This window comes from Anolis sagrei, chromosome 5, assembly GCF_037176765.1.
Source record: "Anolis sagrei isolate rAnoSag1 chromosome 5, rAnoSag1.mat, whole genome shotgun sequence".
Lineage (NCBI taxonomy): Eukaryota > Metazoa > Chordata > Lepidosauria > Squamata > Dactyloidae > Anolis > Anolis sagrei.
The window spans coordinates 8,011,001-8,031,968 of record NC_090025.1 but is presented as its reverse complement, the minus strand read 5'-3'; the positions used below and the strand labels follow the sequence as shown (position 1 = coordinate 8,031,968).

General features: G+C 44.6%; 1 protein-coding gene across 4 annotated transcripts in view; it reads right to left on the bottom strand.

Moving 5' to 3' along the window:
- LZTS3 (leucine zipper tumor suppressor family member 3) overlaps positions 1-20,968 on the bottom strand; it is a 94,983-nt gene that overhangs the window by 21,929 nt on the left and 52,086 nt on the right. For 2 of the 4 annotated variants that reach the window (XM_060779436.2, XM_060779437.2), the window contains exon 2: positions 2,922-3,018. The exons of the other annotated variants lie outside the window; for them this stretch is intronic. The gene's annotated coding sequence lies outside the window, so the exon portion shown is untranslated. The remainder of the gene's footprint in view (positions 1-2,921; positions 3,019-20,968) is intronic. 4 annotated transcript variants of the gene reach the window in all.

The window sequence follows — 20,968 nt, the reverse complement described above, 5'->3', positions numbered from 1 at the left end:
GAATGATAGTAGCTGGCATCTTGTTGGCGTTTTATGAACATCTAAGTTCATTACATGTATGTTTATATCCATATATTACATAGTTTAATATCCATAATTCAGAGTGGCATAGGTGGAGCTCTGAAAGTGCAACCGTTAGGCATGCAGTTGCACATTTTTGGATATTGCGCGACTATGCACCAGCGCTTTTAGTGAACTACTTGATTAGCTGGAATTGCAGCAAGCGAATTTGCAGATACGTTAGTTTTCAGCAGAAGCAGCACAACTTCAGGAATGTAGATTTACATCACATATGTTCTGTGTGATTTTGTAAACAGCTTAGCATCGTTAGCTGGCAAACCGTTGCTTTTCAGAAGGAAACAGCAGCAAACAGCACACCTGTCCCATGCAAAACCTTGCAAGTCTGCACATTAGGCGTCCCATTCCATGCAAAAGCTTGCCACTCAGTCAAAAATAATTAATTCCCAATGCATGCAAGCCCATTCCAATCTGCAAACCCATGCAAAACCCCACAAACAAGACTTCTTGCCCCATGCAAAACCTCTCTAGGCTACAAACAAGAGCTTATTTTGCCGCAAAGCCTTCAAACAGCTTTTATCTCTCTCTGATTGGAGATAAAGGCAGAAAAATAAGGAAATAATGGGTCAAAACTTGTTTGTTTTGCAAGATATGGAACAACTGGGTGAAAGAAATGTCTCTTTTTGGCATTTTGGCATTTTGGGTATAGGACATAAAAGGATGATGGTCAGACTGGTCAGTTTGGGACCTTTGCACAGATCTATTGTGTCCTTTGCACAGATAAAATACCAGAATAGTTTAAACTACTCATTCCTTCATCCTTTAAAGCAGGTATGGGCAAACCAAGGGCCGGATGTGGCCCCTTGGGCTCTTTTCTCGGGCCTTCCTCTCTCTCAACCTACTATCCTTCCTTCCCTCTTTTCTTTCTCCTTTCCTCCCTTAACTCCCTCTTTCTCCTTCTGTCCTTCCTTTCCATGCTTTCGTCCTTCCCCCTTTCCTTTCTTCTTCCCTCTTTCTCCTTCCTTCCCTCCCTTTTGTCTTTCCTTCCTTCTCCCTTCTCTCCCTCTTTCTTCCTCCTTTTCATCCTTCTTTCCTTTCATCCAACATTCTTCCCTTTCTTCCTTCTCTTTTTCCTTCCTTCCATCCTCCCCTTCAACCTTTCATCTTTCCTTCCCTCTTTCTCCTTCCTTCCTTCTAGCATTCCTCCCTCTTTCTCCCTCTCTCCACACTCTTTCACCCTTTCATCCTCCCTTTCCTCTTTCCTTTCTCCTTCCCTCCCTTAACTCCCTCTTTCTCCCTCTGTCCTTCCTTCCTTTCCATGCTTTCGTCCATCCCTCTTTCTCATTCCTTCCTTCCATTTTGTCTTTCCTTCCTTCTCCCTTCTCTTCCTCTTTCTTCCTCCCTTCCTCCTTTTCATCCTTCCTTCCTTTCATCCAGCCTTCTTCCTTTTCTTCCTTCTCTTTTTCCTTCCTTCCATCTCCCCTTCAACCTTTCATCCTTCCTTCCCTCTTTCCTCCCTCTTTTTCCTAGCTTCCTTCTATCTTTCATCCCTCCCTCTTTCTCCCTCTCTCCACTCCCTTCCACCATTTCATCCTCCCTTCCCTCTGTCCTCCTTCTTTCTCATTCTTTCTGTCTTTCTTTCCTTCTATCTTTCCTCCCTCCCTCTTTCTCCCTCTCTCCACTCCCTTCCACCCTTTCATCCTCCCTTTCATCTTTCCTCCTTCTTTCTCTGTCTTTCTTTCCTTCTATCTTTCGTCCCTCCCTCTTTCTCCCTCTCTCCACTTCCTTCCATCCTTCCATCCTCCCTTCCCTCTTTCCTCCTTTCTCATTCTTTCCCTGTCTTTCCTTCCTTCTATCTTTCACCCCTCCCTCTTTCTCCCTCTCTCCACTCCCTTCCACCATTTCATCCTCCCTTCCCTCTTTCCTCCTTCTTTCTCCTTCTTTCTGTCTTTCTTTCCTTCTATCTTTCGTCCCTCCCTCTTTCTCCCTCTCTCCACTCCCTTCTACCCTTTCATCCTCCCTCCTTCTTTGTCTTTCTTTCCTTCTATCTTTCATCCCTCCCTCTTTCTCCCTCTCTCCACTCCCTTCCACCATTTCATCCTCCCTTCCCTCTTTCCTCCTTCTTTCTCATTCTTTCCCTGTCTTTTTTCCCTTCTATCTTTCATCCCTCCCTCTTTCTCCCTCTCTCCACTACCTTCCACCCTTTGGTTTTTCCTTCCTTCCTTCCCTTTTGTCTTTTTCCTTTTCTCTTTCCTGCCTTCTTACCTCTCCCTCTCCCTCTTTCTTCTTCCATCCTTTCCTCCTTTCTCTCCCTCCTTCCCTTTTTTGTTCCTTCCACCCTTTCATCCTTACTTCACTTTTGTTTTTCCTTCCTTCCTTCCTTCCTTCCTTCCTTCCTTCCTTCCCTCCCTCCCTCCCTCCCTCCCTCCCTCCCTCCCTCCCTCATTCCTCTCTCCCTCTTTTTCCTTCCATCACTCCCTACCTCCCTTTCGTCCTTTCTTCCTTCACTCTTTCCTTCCTTCCATCACTGGGCAGTCAGTCCTCTTAGCAAGGAATGCTAGTTTGCCCATGCCTGCTTTAAGGAGATGAATAAGTCATGAAAGTGGGGACTTTCCATATATAGCGTTGGCCAACAACTTCCATGCAAATGGAGTGGTGAATCCACTTCAGGATGTGAGGAACTGTCCATGATGCTGAGCATTGTTAGCAATAAGGTTCAGCACCTTGGAAAGCTCCTTTGCAGCCTGCATTAAGACCTGGAGTAGGTTCACCACCCTACTGAAATTCTGGAAGGGGACAATGGAAGGACAAAGGAAGTGGGTGACCATATCTTTCCCTTCTGAACCTGGAACATCAGTGCATTCTCCCACTTGGAAACAAGACAGGATAACAGTTTTATTTACTTGAATGAGCCGGTTCAAGCCTAAAATCCCGGCTGCGACCCGGCAGCTCCTAGTTTCTCAAATGTTCCCCGTTCATTCAAAGGCCTGGTTATTGATGCTGGAAAAACAGGAATGGAAGAAGATAGGTTAAAACAAGACCCCCCTCATTTGGAAGACATTTAAAATATAGTTCTTTTTCATTGCATTTTGTCTTTTTTTTTTTAACACATTGCAGCCACAACATTCATCGGAAAACAAGATGGCTCTTCCCCAGTTATTCACCAAACAACGCGCCTTCTGGAAGGATGCAAACAAGGCAGAACATTCCCCAACGTGTGCTTTTCATATGTACTGGACCACAACTCCCATATTCCTTTAGCGAAGCCATACTGACTGTGGAGTGATGGGAGTTGTAGTTAAAAACACCTGAAAGATGCCAAGTGCAGAAATCCTAGTATTTCCATAACCTTATCACGAACTTGGCCCCACCTGTTAAGGTAACACATTACAAACAAAGGAATGGAGAATGTGGATATTTGGGTCAGAATACAAACTATAAGGGAAGACTAAAAAAAGATAAAGGATGAGTCCGCAAAAATGTTTTGTCGAAGGCTTTCAGGGCCGGAATCACTGGGTTGCTTTGAGTTTTCTGGGCTGTATGGCCATGTTCCAGAAGCATTTTCTCCTTCTTTCCCTCTTTTCTCCCTCTTTTCCCCCTTGCTTTCTCCTTCCTTCCTTCCTTCCCTCTTTCCTCCCCCCTTCCCTCTCTTTCTCCTTCCTTCCATCTTTCCTTTCCTTCCCTCTTTCCTCCCTCCTCCCTTCTCTTTCTTCTTCCCTCCTTCCTTCCTTCTTGTCTTTCCTTCATTCCCTCTTTCCTCCCTCCTTCCCTCTCTTTCTCCTTCCTTCCATCTTTCCTTCCTTCCATCTTTCCTCCCTCCTCCCTTCTCTTTCTCCTTCCTTCCTTCCTTCCTTCCTTCCCTCCCTTTTGTCTTTTCTTCCTTCCCTCTTTGCTCCCTCCCTCCATCCTTTCCTCTCATTTCCCTCTTTCTCTTTTTTCCCCTTCCATCCTTCTTTTTTTTTTTTTCCTTCCTTGTCTTTTTCCTTCCTCCTTTCCTCCTGGAGAATGTTTAGCTGGGAGAAGAGAAGCTAGAGGGGGAACATGAGAACCATATTTCAAGATCTCAAAGGGTGTCCCATTGAGGAGGAGGAGGGGGAAGGGGAAACTTTCTCCTGCTCCAGAGAGCAGGGCACAAGACAACAATGCGCTCAAAAGGTAGGGAAAGATATTAGACTGACATGATTAGGAAGAACTTCCTGAGAGTAAGAGCTGTTGGAGAGTGGCATAGGCTGCCTTAGAGTGTGGTGGAGTCTCTCTGTTGGGAGTGCTTTCTGTTGGAAGTGCTTTGATTGTGCCTTCCTGCATGGAAGGGGGTTAGACTGGATGGCCCTTGGGGTCTCTTCCAGCTCTAGGATTCTATCTCAGGAGTAGGCAATACGGGGTCTCATGGATACACTTTTTCTCTCCTGTCCACCATCTCATCCTGACCAAGACCAACTCTTTTGGGATACAAACATTTCCCATCTTTCCTTCACTTTCTGTCTCCGGAAAAGAAGAGGAAGGGGAAGAAAGGACAGGAGGGAGGCCTTGGGGAGAACCCCCTCCTCCTCCTGGCTTGCCCACCTTATTCCAGCCCACCATGTGGCTCCCAATTTAGAAAGTTTGCCCATGCCTGCCTTAAACTCACCGGATACTATCTGATCTTGGATGCCAACCAGGGTCAGCCTTGGCGACTACTTGAATGGGAGATTACTGACAAATCCTAGTTTTAATATACATATTTCATGGAAAGACATTTAAATATATGTATGTAGAATGATGTGTTTTTAACTATGTTGTGCCCTGTCTCAAGTCACAAGGAGAAGAATCAAAGACCACCAGCATTGAAGCGATGGTCCTCTGTCATCAACTCCGCTGGGCCGGCCACGTTGTCCGGATGCCTGACCACCGCCTCCCAAAGCAGTTGCTCTACTCCGAACGTAAGAACGGAAAACGTAACGTTGGGGACAGAAAAAGAGATTTAAAGATGGCCTCAAAGCCAACCTTAAAATCTCTGGCATAGACACTGAGAACTGGGAAGCCCTGGCCCTTGAGCGCTCCAGTTGGAGGCCAGCTGTGACCAGCAGTGCTGCAGAATTCGGGGAGGCACGAGTGAAGGGTGAAAGAGAGAAACGTGCCAGGAGGAAGGCACGTCAAGCCAACCCCGACTGGGACCGCCTTCCACCTGGAAACCAATGCCTTCACTGTGGGAGAAGATGCGGGTCAAGAATAGGGCTCCACAGCCACCTACGAATCCACAAGGAAACCCATCATGGAAGACCATCTTACTCGTCCAACGAGGGATTGCCTAAGTAAGTAAGTACGTAAGCCCTGTCTCGAGTCATGAGGAGAGTCAGGTATGAAACTATTATTATTTCAGAAGAAGACACTGGCAAAACCTCCTCGGAGAGTTCCTTGCCTAAGAAAATCCAATGAAATTAATGAGGTTGCCATAAGTCAACAGCAGCTTCAATGCAGATAAACCGAGGGATTTAGCAGCACCAGAAGACAAGCATTTCTTGCTTTCTCTCAAAAATGTGCAGTCAAATTGTCTGGATTCTATTCCGACTCTTAAATCCCGAATGATAAAATATTGCTTTCCGAATCACAGTTTGAGCGGAACAGATTCGATGTGGCACTTTCCAGCCGGCTCTCGCAGGAGAGAGATAGAAAGTTTTCCATCTTTATTACGAGCCTCATCCGGAATGCGCTTGTTATGTTTGGCTGAACGTCGGAAGGATTTAGCCCACAAAACTTAACTAAGCCAACAGTCAATATTTAACCAGCTCCTCCCTCGCTGCTCCAAAGGTATTTGATTTCCTCAGCTGAAAACCTGCATTAAGAGATTCCGGGCACCCACCACCAAAGAAACACAAAGAAAACTTTTCCATCATTGGAACCGGTCCGGTTTTCTGTTTCCAGGGAGCTGAGTCGGAGTTATTTGTTTGTCTAGTTCGCCCCTTCCCCATTCAAACAACTTTGAAAAGAATCCCTGTTTCAGCAGGATTATAATAAAGGGAGATCTCCTTTGCAATATATATTTTTCTACGAAGAGCACTACAAACTTTGATGATCATCTCAATCACCTGAGGCAAACATCAAGTCCTACTCCAGAAGTTCTGCAAACACACATATATACATATACACAAATATATACACACACATATACCCGTATATAAAAGGTAAAGGTAGTCCCCTGACATTAAGTCCAGTCATGTCTGACTCTGGGGTGTGGTGCTCATCTCCATTTCTAAGCCGAAGAGCCAACGTTGTCCGTAGACACCTCCAAGGTCATGTGGCCGGCATGACTGCATGGAGCGTTGTTACCTTCCCGCCGGAGCGGTACCTATTGATCTACTCACATTTGCATGTTTTCGAACTGCTAGGTTGGCAGAAGCTAGGGCTGACAGCGGAAGCTCACGCCGCTCCCCGGAATCGAACCTGTGACCTTTCGATCAACAAACTCAGCAGCTCAGTGCTTTAACCCACTGCGCCACCGGGGGTTCATATACACACACACACACACACACAAATATACCCATATATACACACACACAAAACACATATACACAGACTGGGCCACAGCAATACATGGCAGGGAACGGCTAGTGTGTATGTGTGTGTGTGTATACACCCACACACATACCCACACACCCAAACACATACACTAGCCATCCCTTGCCACGTGTTGCTGTGACCCACATGGGGTTTCTGTGTGGAAGGTTTGGCCCATTTCTATCGTTGGTGGGGTTCAGAATGCTCTGTGATTGTAGGTGAACTATAAATCCCAGCAACTACAACTCCCACATGTCAAGATTCTATTTTCCCCAAACTACACCAGTGTTCACATTTGGGCATATTGAGTCTTCGTGTAGAGCAGTGTTTCTCAACCTGAGGGACAGGACCCCTGTGGGGGTCACGAGGGGGTGTCATAGGGGTCGCCAAAGACCATCAGAAAACATAGTATTTTCTGTTGGTCATGGGGGTTCTGTGTGGAAAGTTTGGTCCAATTCTACCGGTGGGGTGCAGAATGCTATTTCACTGTGGGTGAACTATAAATCCCAACAATTACAACTCCCAAATGGTAAGGCCTATTTTCTCCAAACTTTACCAGTGTTCACATTTGGGCATATTGAGTATTAGTGCCAAGTTTGATCCAGATCCATTGCTTGAGTCCACGGTGTTCTCTGGATATAGGTGAACTACAACTCCAAAAACTCAAGGTCAATGTCCACCAGACCTTCCCAGTATTTTTCTTTTGGTCATGGGAGTTCTGTGTGCCAAGTTTGATTCAATTCCATCATTGGTGGAGTTCAGAAGCAAAGACCACCAGCATTTGATTTTAGGTGAACTATAAATCCCAGCAACTCCAGCATTACCAAATGACAAAATCAATCACCCCCAACCCCACCAGTATTCACATTTGGGCATATCGGGTATTTGTGCCAAATTTGGTCCAGTGACTGAAAATACATCCTGCATATCAGATATTTACAATACGATTCATAACAGTAGCAAAATTACAATTATGAAGTAGCAATGAAAATAACGTTATGGTTGGGGGTCACCACAACATGAGGACCTGTACTAAGGGGTCGCGGTATTAGGAAGATTGAGAACCACTGGTGTAGAGTTTGGTCCAGATTCATCATTGTTTGAGTCCACAGGGATCTCTGGATGTAGGTGATCTACAACTCCCAAACCAAAGGACACTGCCCACCAAACCCTTCCAGTATTTTCTGTTGGTCATGGGAGAACTGTGTGCCAAGTTTGGTTCAATTCCATCGTTGGTGGGGTTCAGAATGCTCTTTGATTGTAAGTGAACTATAAATCCCAGCAACTACAACTCCCAAATGACAAAATCATTTTTTTTGAGTGAAGGACATACATTGGGTTGTTAGGTATCTTGTGTCCAAATTTGGTGTCAATTCGTCCAGTGGTTTTTGAGTTCTGTTAATCCCACAAATGACATGGATAAACTGGAAGGAGCCCAGAGAAGGACAACCTAAATGGTCAAAAGTCTGGAAGCTAAGTGCTCTAAGGACTGGTTTATTAGCCATGTTTAAATATTCGAAAGGATGTAATATTGCGGAGGGGACAAGTTTGTCTTCTACTGTTCCACAGTAGAAATCTAGGCCACGGATTCAAATCTCCAGAAAAGAATTTCCACATAAAGCTTATGATGAACTTCTTGAGATCCCGTATAGATTACTGCAACATGCTCTATGTGGGGTTGCCTTTGAAGATGGCCCGGAAGTTTCAAATGGTCCAGCGTGCGGCAGCCAGGTTGCTAACATAGAGCATACAACTCCTCTGTTGAATCAACTCCACTAGCTGCCAGTCTGCTACCGGGCTCAATTCAAAGTGCTGGCTTTAGCCTATAAAGCCCTAACCCAGTGTTTCTCAACCTGGGGGTCGGGACTCCTGAGGGGGTCGCGAAGGGGTGTCGGAGGGGTTGCCAAAGACCATCAGAAAACACAGTATTTTCTGATTGTCATGGGGATTCCATATGGGAAGTTTGAGCCAATTCTATCGTTGGTGGAGTTCAGAATGTTCTTTGATTGTAGTGAACTATAAATCCCAGCAACTACAATTCCCAAAAGTCAAGGTCTATTTTCCCCAGACTCCACTAGTGCTCACATTTGGGCATATTGAGTATTTGGGCCAAGTTTGGTACAGATCCACCATTGCGTGAATCCACAGTGCTCACTGAATATAGGTGAACTACAACTCCCAAACTCAAGGTCAATGCCCACCAAACCCTTCCAGTGTTTTCCATTGGTCATGGCAGTTCTGTGTGGCAAATTAGGTTCAAAATCATCGCTGGTGGAGTTGAGAATGCTCTTTGATTATAGGTGAACTATAAATCCCAGCAACTACAACTCCCAAATTACAAAATCAATCCTCCCCCAACCCCACTAGCATTTACATGTGGGTGCATTGGGTATTTGTGCCCAGTTTGGTCCAGTGAATGAAAATACATCTTGCATATCTGATATTTATATTATGATTTATAACAGTAGGAAAATGACAGTTATGAAGTAGCAACAAAAACAATGTTATGGTTGGGGATCACCACAACATGAGGGACTGTATTAAGGGGTCACGGCATTAGGAAGGTTAAGAACCACTGCCCTAATCGGTTCTGGCCCAGTCTATTTATCTGAACGCATCTCTCCCTACAAACCCCCCAGGAACTTAAGATCGTCTGGAGAGACCCTGCTCTCGATCCCGGCTGCTTTGCAGGCACGTCTGGCCAGGACGAGAGACAGGACCTTCTCTGTGGTGGCCCCCCGGCTGTGGAACTCCCTCCCTAGGGATATTAGATCAGCCATCTCCCTCCTGACTTTCCGAAAAAGAGTAAAAACTTGGCATTCAGAACCCTGGAGTAAACAGATAAACTAGAGTTGGAAATTGACCCAGGAACAGCCAAGACAATGTAACGGATGAAGATTTGAAAGAGAGGACATCGTTCTTTTTTAAATTGTTTATTATGCACTGTCGTTTATGTTTAATTTGCACCTAATGTTTTTGCTTTATTAATGTATGTATTTTGTTTCGGCATTGAATTGTGCTGACTGTGTATACCGCCCTGAGTTGCCTTCGAGCTGAAATGGGCGGGACAGAAATAATGTAAATAAAATAAATATATAAAGAAATGTTCAACAGTGGAATCTTTGCTGTATTGGAGTCCAGTCGAATTCTTTAAGCAGAGGCTGAATGGCCATCTGATAAGAGGGATCGGATTGTGTTCCTGCATGGCAGAAGGAAGGAGCCCCCAGTGGCGCAGCGGGTTAAACCCTCTGAAGATTGACAGGTTGCAGGTTCGAATCCGGGAGAGGCGGATGAGCTCCCTCTATCAGCTCCAGCTCCTCATACGGGGACATGAGAACAGCCTCCCACAAGGATGATAAAACATCAAATCATCCAGGTGTCCCCTGGGCAACATCCTTGCAGACAGCCAATTCTCTCACACCAGAAGCAACTTGCAGTTTCTCAAGTCGCTCCTGACACGACCAAAAAAAAAAAAATGGCAGAAGGAGAGAAGGGTTCTCTTCCAACACTATGAGAAAAGTGATATCACATCCTTGGCTCAATTTTTCTGTGGTCATTCTTATGTGCCATCAAGTCAGCTTTGACACTGGCCAACTTATGAATGGGAGACTTCTAAGGACGCCGGATATGAACAGCCTCGCAGCCTTGGCTGTGATAATCCCTCTGCAATGCAATCTTCCTCTTTTCTTATCTAGCTTTCTTTTTTTACAGCATGATTGCACTGATTTCCTTTCTGTCACTTTTCTCCACCCATATGGAGAAGCCAGAAATAATATGGCATGGGTGCATCTCACTTTGATACTTAATGATTTTTATTTACATTCTATCTTGTTGACATCTTTATGCACTGCATCCATTGTTCTGTCACACGTTGGGCCTGTAAAGAATTGCCTTTAAAATAGGACACGCAACTTGAGCCCAGTGGGAAGCCAGGGGCCCCCAAAGAAAAGTTTTCAAGGATTTTCCACCACAAATGGTCTTTAGAGGGCTTGTGAAGTATAACAAAGTCCTTTATCAATGAACAATCAAACAGAAACTTCTCTTGTCTTCAATAAAGTTAAACAAATGCTTCCAGGCTTTATGCAAATGGTGGCTTCCTAATCTTGTCCACGAGGGACAGGCAATTGTCTTCAATAACTGTTTCTTTACTTTAAAGGAAAATCCCTTTTTAACTTCTCCCAGGCTGACTGTAATCTAAGCCTCCACGACCGGGTCGAACTGTGTCTCGAGCACCAAGTGGACCTACCAGTAAGGCCAGTAGATTCTCCAGCTGGAGTTCTTTGGTCTTCCAAACTGTTTACCCTCTGAAATTCCTCAAAGCTTTAGGGCTGTTTCCCTGGAAATCTTTGGATGCTCTTAAGACTGTTCTCCCCCGGAAAGTCTTAAGGGTTGAAGCTTTTGTACAGGAGAAGCTTGTACACGTCCTCTAAATTAGTTTTCCTTACTGAGACTAACTAAAAATGGCTCCCTTCCCTTCCCAATTGCCCTGAACAAGGGGTGGAACCAAAGCTTAACGATGATGGACAGGTGACTTGCCCTACGACTGCAACCAAAGGAAGCCACCTATCTGCAGAATCCCAGGAACCTTGGACTGCAAGCAAACATTTAATACAAAGCAAATAAAGTTGGAGCTCCTGGCACAGCCGTACCAGCACATCCATACTGATGTATCTTGACAATGGTGGGTCTTCTTGAATTTGCACAAAGTATACAGATCTAGATAGATAGCAGATACATGTGTGTATGTGTAAGGATTTAAAGGTGAAAGTTAAAAATAATTCATAAAGCCAGCCCTCCAAATCCTGTGCCACATCCAGAAGCATAGGACTCCTATAAAAGTGAAAACATGTAAATAAATGTTTTGCAAAAACCAACTCCCAGCCACAAAAATCTGTTAACTATTAGAAAGTAAATCTCTCTCCTGATAAGAGCAGGCAGTAGCCCTATTTTGGGTCTGGTGGGTTAATCATTAATGTTTGGTTGGTAAGTAGCAGAGTGAGAAATCCCCAGGCATCGTTCCAATGGCGATGCACAATACAGACAGACCCTGAGTTACAAACATCTGACTTACAAACAATTCATAGTTTAGAAAGGGGCTGAAATAATAAGAAGTGAGAGAAATCTACCCCTTGGAAAGGAAATCCACTCCTGAAAGAGATATTATCATGGGGAAAAGGGGTGTCTGCGCTCTACACCACTGGAAAAATTGCACTTGTGCTGGTACAGCTGTACCAGGAGCTCCAAATTTATTTGGTTTGTATTAAATGTTTGCTTGCAGCCCTGGGTTTCAGGGATTCTGCAGATAGGTGGCTTCCTTTGGTTGCAGTCATAGGGCAAGTTATCTGTCCATCATCATTACGTTTTGGTCCCGCCCCTTGCTCAGGGCAATTGGGAAGGGAAGGGAGCCATTTTTAGTTAGTCTCAGCAAGGAAAGCTAATTTACAGGACATGTGCAAGCTTCCTCTGTACAAAAGCTTCAACCCTTAAAACCTTCCGGGGGTGAACAGTCTTAAGAGTCTCCAAAGATTTCCAGGAAAACAGCCCTAAAGACCAAAAGGGCCCCCGGTGGCGCAGTGGGTTAAACCCTTATGCTAGTAGGACTGAAGACCGACAGGTCGCAGGTTCAAATCCGGGAAGAGGTGGATGAGCTCCCTCTATCAGTTCCAGCTCCTCATGCGGGGACATGAGAGAAGCCTCCCACAAGGATGATAAAACATCAAATCATCTGGGCGTCCCCTGGGTAACGTCCTTGCAGACGGACAGTTCTCTCACAACAAAAGTGACTTAAGATCCAGACACGACAAAAAACAAACAAACAAAAAAACCAAAGAACTCCAGCTGGAGAATATCTAAGCCTTTACTGGTAGGTCCACTCGGCGTACGAGAAGCAGTTTGACCCGGTAGCAGAGCCCACTTCAGCTAGGGTTAGATTACAGTCAGCCTGGGAGAAGTTAAAAAGGGGACTTTCCTTTAAAGTGAAGAAGAAGTTATTGAAGACAGTTGCCTGACCTTCGTGGGCAAGTTTAGGGAGTTACCAGTTGCATAAAAGCCTAGAATCATTTGCTTATCTTTACTGAAGACAAGAGAAGTTTCTGTTTGATTGTTCATTAATAAAATACTTCACAAGCCATCTAAAGGTCATTTGTGGTGGAAAACCTCTGAGAACTTCTCCTTGGGCTCCCTGGCTTCCAGCTGGGCAAAGGTTGTACGTCCTGTTCCAAAGACAATTATTTACAGGCCCAGTGCGCGACAGAACAGCACTGTTTAGCCAGTATTGCACCACCTAACATCCGCCGGGAAGTAGCAGTTAATAGTGAAAGGACCAAGGCAGAGACATCTCCAGCTCATCCCTTGTTTGGGTATCAGCCAGCACGTCAACGACTTAGATCTAGAAATAGTTTTCTAAGATCTACAGAGACACTCGCTGGAACACTCCAGCAAGCGAGAGTCCAAAAGTGGCAGGCTCAAACCCAGAACCTCAACCAATGGCTGATACCAAATGAGAGACTCCCCCCTGGGCACACAGAAAACTGGGCGACTTCGAAGGCGCTGAACAGACTGCGCTCTGGCACCACGAGATGCAGAGCCAACCTTAAGAAATTGGGCTACAAAGAGGAATCCACAACATGCGAGTGTGGAGAAGAGCAAACCACTAACCATCTGCTGCGATGCAACCTGAGCCCCGCCACATGCACAATGGAGGACCTTCTTGCAGCAACACCAGAGGCACTCCAAGTGGCCAGCTACTGGTCAAAGGACATTTAATCAACTACCAAGCTTGCAAACTTTGTGTTTTGTCTGTCTGTCTGCCTGTTTGTTTTGTTAAAAATGTAATACAACTGTCTGGTTGCTCCTGACACGATAAATAAAATGGGGAAAAGGTGGTCTCCACTGAAGCTTCATCTCCAATTTTGTGCTGGAGCTAGGTGTGAATGTTTCAACTGACCACCTTGGCTACCAGTATTACTGGCTACCAGTATTAAAAAACTCTAAAATTAAAACTGCAAAACAGCAGAGGGAAAACAATCAGGGACATCTAATCGCCTCTCAAAAGATTGCTCCAGGCACTGCCAGGCTATCAAATGCTAATCAAGGTGGTCAGTTGAAACATTCACAACTAGCTCCAGCAGACAAGCGTCCTTTGTCCCACCCTGGTCTTTCCACAGATATATAAACCCATTTTCCTAGTTCCAACAGACCTCACTACCTCTGAGGATGCTTGTCATAGATGCAGGCGAAACGTCACGAGAGAATGCCTCTAGAACATGGCCATATAGCCCGAAAAAACCTACAACAACCCAATGATTCTGGCCATTAAAGCCTTCAACAATACATCCAGCTATTATATTTGTTTCTCGAATGCACCAGCTAATAACTACGGCATCAACAACTCTGATGCTAGCAGAGCGCAAAGCCAAACATAGGAAAGAGGTTTATATTTTCCTCCCCAGCCCCCTTTCATCCCAGCAATAAGCCAATTGCAGGCTTTTCTGTTTGGGCAAACAACAGCTCCATTATTAAGGGCCACAACATCTATTTTGCAGGCATAATCACTACACAAAAGACAAATGAAAGGCCGCTCCTGCTCAGAGCAAGTGGACACAAGGAGGACAGTGACATTATTCTGTTGTCCAAAAGTCTATTCATTTGTCAACCATCACAGTCAGAAGAGTACACACACCATGCACACAATCAGTATTGGAAAGCTTTTGAGTGTGTCTGGTACCAACAGCTTGGTAACATTATCCACACTGTAGAATTAACACAGTTTGACACCACTTGAACTGCCATGGCTCAATGCCATGTGAACTTGGGAATTGTAGTGTTGTTGTTGTTCATTCGTTCAGTCGTCTCCAACTCTTTGTGACCTCATGGACCAGCCCACGCCAGAGCTCCCTGTCGGCCGTCACCACCCCCAGCTCCTTCAAGGTCAGTCCAGTCACTTCAAGGATGCCATCCATCCATCTTGCCCTTGGTTGGCCCCTCTTCCTTTTGCCTTCCACTTTCCCCAGCATAATTGTCTTCTCTAGGCTTTGCTGTCTCCTCATGATGTGGCCAAAGTACTTCAACTTTGTCTCTAGTCTCCTTCCCTCCAGTGAGCAGCCGGGCTTTATTTCCTGGAGGATGGACTGGTTGGATCTTCTCGCAGTCCAAGGCACTCTCAGAACTTTCCTCCAACACCACAGCTCAAAAGCATCGATCTTCCTTCGCTCAGCCTTCCCTAAGGTCCAGCTCTCACATCCGTAGGTGACTACAGGGAATACCATGGCTTTGACTAGGCAATGGATCTTTGTTGCCAGTCTGATGTCTCTACTCTTCACTATTTTATCGAGACTGGACATTGCTCTCCTCCCAAGAAGGAAGCGTCTTCTGATTTCCCGGCCACAGTCTGCATCTGCAGTAATCTTTGCACCTAGAAATACAAAGTCTGTCACGGCCTCCACATTTGCTCCCTCTATTTTCCAGTTTTCAATCATTCTTGTTGCCATAATCTTGGGGTTTTTTTATGTTTAGCTGCAACCCAGCTTTTGCGCTTTCTTCTTTCACCTTGATTAGAAGGCTCCTCAGCTCCTCCTCGCTTTCGGCCATCAGAGTGGTGTCATCTGCATATCTGAGGTTGTTAATGTTTCTTCCAGCAATTTTCACCCCAGCTTTGCATTCATCAAGCCCCGCACATCCTCGCATGATATGTTCCGCATACACGTTAAAGAGGTTGGGTGAGAGGATGCAGCCTTGCCGCACGCCTTTCCCAATCTTGAACCAGTCTCACAACCTCTGAGGATGCTTGCCATAGATGCAAGCAAAATGTCAGGAGAGAATGCCTCTGGAACATGGCCATATATCCCGAAAAAACCTACAACAACCCAGTGATTCTGGCCATGAGAGCCTTCGCCAATGGCTTGTGTTATGAAATCCTGGGAGTTGACGTTCTAGAAAGTATTTAGCCTTCTCTGACAAAGAGAGATGATACCTCACCAAAATGCAAATCAATGGCTCCAAAGCATTGAGCTACGTCTCTTAAGTGGTGTCAAACTGTGTTAATTCTACAGTGTAGAGGTACCCTAAGCTTTGACAACACAATTCCTAAAAATGGAAGATTTCATCTTTGGTTCTGTGTTGCAGATGGCCGGTGGAAGTAGCAGAAATATAAAGGGAATGAAAAGGAAAACTTCCAAGTCTCAGATATGAATGTTTTGCCGTGGAAAGCAGCAAATATGCAAAGCATACTTTCAGAAACCCCCTCGCACTGCAAACGGTATTTCAGATTTGTTATTAACTCGGCATAAAGAATTTCAAGGGCAGTGATAGACAAATGGGAGAAGGGAGCAGGGAACTAGTTATTCATTGTTTGCAGTTAAGGCAAGAGAGGCTCCAAAACCAGCCTGGAACCATGAATGGAGGGCAGTGGACGTTAATTAGAGATAGCTGTCCATACTTTCATTGCTTTTATCACCCCTCTTTCCCAACCTCAAGCCAAAGAAGGAGAGACTAGATCAGAGTTGGAAGGGACCCCAAAGGTCATCAAGTCCAACCCCTTCCTACCATGCAGAAATACACTGTGTATTAAAACGATTGTGAGGTCAGGAGTCTTCCGCTCCAGAACTCTGTTTGTCTCAATTCAGAAATCTAAGAGGAGTTTGGCATGCTCATTTTCTGTAACTTTTTCCGGCTTGTGATCCCACCAGTTAGTTGTCACAGGCAAATGGTATTTGTGGCACAAGTTCCAATGAATCATCTGAGCAACAGTGTTATGCCTCTGCTTGCAGTCCATCTTCACGATCTTCTTGCAGCAGCTGAGGATGCGATCCATCGTTTTGTCTGCTTCCTTGCAGAGTCTATTATTATTATTATTATTATTATTATTATTATTATTATTATTAGTCTACACTTAGGATCTGTTGTCAACTTTTCAGTTCTGGCTTTGATGGCATTTATTCTATATGTTTGTTCTTGGGCTGCAAGAATCAAGCCCTCCGTCTCCTTTTCCAAGTTCCAGATTCTTGCAGCCCAAGAACAAGCAATTAGAACAAATGCCATCAAAGCCAGAATTGAAAAGTTGAGTATTATTATTATTATTATTATTATTATTATTATTATTAGAAACACAAGATGAGTCCACAGCAGACACTGCTGGCTGTTGTATTGGATAACACGTCGGACACTTCTCAAGTGTCTACGACTGTGTGTTGTATCGGCAAATAATGTGTGCAGATCCCAGTAAGGTGGCTTTCTGCAGCTGGCAGGTGGTTATTTTGTCAGCGCTGATTGTGTTTAAGTGCAGGACAAAGTCTTTAGGCACTGCACCCAGTGTGCCAATCACCACTGGGACTACCTTGACTGGCTTGTGCCAGAGTCTTTGCAGTTCGATCTTTAAATCCTCATATCGTGTCAGCTTTTCCAGTTGTTTCTCTTCAATCCTGCTCTCACCTGGGCTTGCGACATCAACAATCCATACTTTGTTTTTTGGAGTATTATGCTCCAAAACTCTGTCTGTCTGAATTCTGAAATCCCAGAGGAGTTTGACGTGCTCATTTTCTGTAACTTTTTCTGGCTTGTGATCCCACCAGTTAGTTGTCGCAGGCAAATGGTATTTGTGGCACAAGTTCCAATGAATCATCTAAACAACTGTGTTGTGCCGCTGCTTGTAGTCTGTCTGCCCGATCTTCTCGCAGCAGCTCAGGATGTGATGTATTGTTTCATCTGCTTCCTTGCTGAGTCTACATTTGGGATTATTATTATTACTATTATTATTATTATTATTATTATTATTATTATTATTATTATGGCTAGGTGTATAAGTTATAAATAAAGCAGATTTAAACCTGGGTCCCATCTCTGAGAGATCTCATTATGTATGCATTTTTTGCATGAGCTTATCTCACTAATTCCCAGAATCTTACGTAGGTCCCAAACTCTAGAGCTGATAGACTGTGATGAATAACAACAACAACAACCGGGTTCTTCTAAATCAGTGTTTCTCAACCTGGGGGTCGGGACCCCTGGAGGGGTCGCCAGAGGGGTCACCAAAGACAATCAGAAAACACAGTATTATTTTATTTTTTTGGTCATGGGGGTTCTGTGTGGTAAGTTTGGCCCAATTCTATCATTGGTGGGTTCACAATGCTTTTTTATTGTAGGTGAACTAAAAATCCCAGCAACCACAACTCCCAAATGTCAAGAACTATTTCCCCCAAACTCCACCAGTGTTCACATTTAGCATACTGAGTATTTGTACCAAGTCTGGTCCAGATCCATAATTGTTTGAGTCCATAGTGCTCTCTGTAGGTGAACTACAACTCCCAAGCTCAAGGTCAATGCCCACCAAACCCTTCCAGTGTTTTCTGTTGCTTGTGGGCATTCTGTGTGCCAAGTTTGGTTCAATGGATTGTCGAAGGCTTTCATGGCTGGAATCACTGGGTTGTTGTAGGTTTTTTCAGGCTATATGGCCATGTTCTAGAGGCATTCTCTCCTGACGTTTCGCCTGCATCTATGGCAAGCATCCTCAAAGGTAGTGAGGTCAGTTCAATTCAATCGTTGGTGGAGTTCAGAATACTCTTTGATTGTATTCTAAATAAATCCCAACAACTACAACTCCCAAATTGTTTCATAACAGGAGCAAAATTACAGTTATGAAGTAGCAAAAGAATGTTATGGTTGGGGGTCACCACAACATGAGGAACTGTATTAAGGGGTCGCGGCATTAGGAAGGTTGATAAACACTGTTCTAAATGCCCTGCCACCTTCTCAGTGGCTCTTTCCTTCCTCCGGTCTATTCCCGTCAATTGTTTTCGTTCTGTTTTGAACACAAACAGGCCACACAGCTCCAAAAAGAATTGTTTACCACCTTATTTCAACTTTTCTACCAGGAATAGCTTTCTTGCACAGTTTGTTGTTTTGGGTTTAGGCAGAGCCGAGCAATTATTCTGCTTCAGTAGTCTTTTAAGTTCCAGAACTGTCCAACTATCATCATAATCTTCAAACGGCTCGAAACATAACACCCAACAGAAGCGCCCAATGAAGCGCACTTTATTTATAAATCTGATAAAGTAGGCTGCGGTCCAGCTAGACCTCGTGCCAAAGAAAACTTGTTCATCTTGGAGATGTCACAAGACTCTTTGTTCCAAAACAATAACAACGGAGTAAGAAAAATACGGATCTGAGATCTTATTTTGCATTCTTTGGGTGTCCAGTAGACCTTTGGTTTGGCCTAGGGAGCCTTGTAAATACCAAAATCTGTGGATATCCAAGTCCCATGATACACAATGGCGTAATAACATTCTGTCCCTTATATAAAATGACAAAACTAAGGTTTGCTTTTGGGAATCTTTGTTGTGGATGGTGGAATCCTTGGATACAAATCCATGGACACAGACAGTCGGCTATAATGACAAAGTTAAACCAATGGTTTAAGTGAACTTGTTGTTGTTGTTCATTCGTTCAGTCGTCTCCGACTCTTCGTGACCTCATGGACCAGCCCACGCCAGAGCTCCCTGTCGGCCGTCACCACCCCCAGCTCCTTCAAGGTCAGTCCAGTCACTTCAAGGATGCCATCCATCCATCTTGCCCTTGGTCGGCCCCTCTTCCTTTTTCCTTCCACTTTCCCCAGCATCATTGTCTTCTCTAGGCTTTGCTGTCTCCTCATGATGTGGCCAAAGTACTTCAACTTTGTCTCTAGTATCCTTCCCTTCAATGAGCAGTCAGGCTTTATTTCCTGGAGGATGGACTGGTTGGATTAAGTTTGAAGCCATTGTTCCGCGTCCTAGTCTCCAAGGAAGCAGAAAACAAGCTTGCTCCCTCCTCCCTGTGTGAGAGGAAGCCACAGGGAGGAGGAGGGAGCAAGCTTGTTTTCTGCTTCCTTGGAGACTAGGACGTGGAACAATGGCTTCAAACTACAAGAGAGGAGATTCCATCTGAACATTAGGAAGAACTTCCTCAGTGTGAGAGCCGTTCAGCAGTGGAACTCTCTGCCCCGGAGTGTGGTGGAGGCTCCTTCTTTGGAAGCTTTTAAACAGAGGCTGGATGGCCATCTGTCAGGGGTGATTTGAATGCAATATTCCTGCTTCTTGGCAGGGGGTTGAACTGGATGGCTCATGAGGTCTCTTCCAACTCTTTGATTCTATGATTCTATGATTCTAAGTGAACTAAAGGAATTAAATAAGATGGAGTAATTAGGAGACAACATGGAAAACATTTTCCTAGAGATCAATCCATGGATGTTTGGCTCAGAGGATAAATCCACACCCAATAGCCACCTCCCTGCCATTGGGAAGCCTAACAAAAAAACCCAATGCAAGGAAGTACTGGATAACTCCTTATGCAGCATCTCTCTCTCTAAAAGTCAAAGTATCGAATATATATTGGTTGGGTTGTAGTAATTTTTTTTCGGGCTATATGGCCATGTTCTAGAGGCATTCTTTCCTGACGTTTCGCCTGCATCTATGGCAAACATCCTCAGAGGTAGTGAGGTCTGTTGGAACTAGGAAAAAGGGTTTATATATCTATGGAATGACCAGGGTGGGACAAAGGACTCTTGTCTGCTGGAGCTAGGTGTGAATGTTTCAACTGACAACCTTGGTTAGCATATAATGGCCTGACAGTGCCTGGAGCAAACTTTTGCTGAGAGGTGATTAGATGTCCTTGTTTGTTTCCTCTCTGTTGTTGTGCTGTTGTAATTTTAGAGTTTTTCTAATACTGGTAGCCAGATTTTGTTCATTTCCAATAAAACATAATGATATGTTTTATTGATTTATATTGACTGTTTATTTTGCTACTGTTTTTAATTGTTTTTAACTGTTTTATGATGTTTTTGAGCATTGAATTTTGCTATTGATAACTGCTCTGAGTCGTCCAAGGGCTGAGAAGAGCAATATACAAATATAGTAAATAAATAAATAAATAAAAGTGAGGCCACAAATCTATTGCAAAAGGCTAATTCAGTTAAACCCTGAAAAGCAAAAGAGATCCCTCGGTTCCTTCCCGTTAGTCCACTCCACATAGCTATGGTGGCCACTGGCCAGCCTCTTTCCTGGCATGGACTCTGTGCCTTTAAGTCCTGCATAACAAGGAACAATGCAGCCCTGGCAATTAATGGGTTCGCCCACTTAATTGCCACCTATCTGTACAAAACTGAAAGGCAGAGGCACATGCTGGAAAACAAACCCAACAGCCTTTCTTTCCAAGTGGAGACAATCACCTGTTCGATTGTGCCCTGAAATTATGGACCATGATTGAATTTACAACCAAGATGAAATCTGACCTTAGAGAGGAGATTCCATCTGAACATGAGGAAGAACTTCCTGACTGTGAGAGCCGTTCAGCAGTGGAACTCTCTGCCCTGGAGTGTGGTGGAGACTCCTTCTTTGGAAGCTTTTAAACAGAGGCTGGATGGCCATCTGTCAGGGGTGCTTTGAATGCA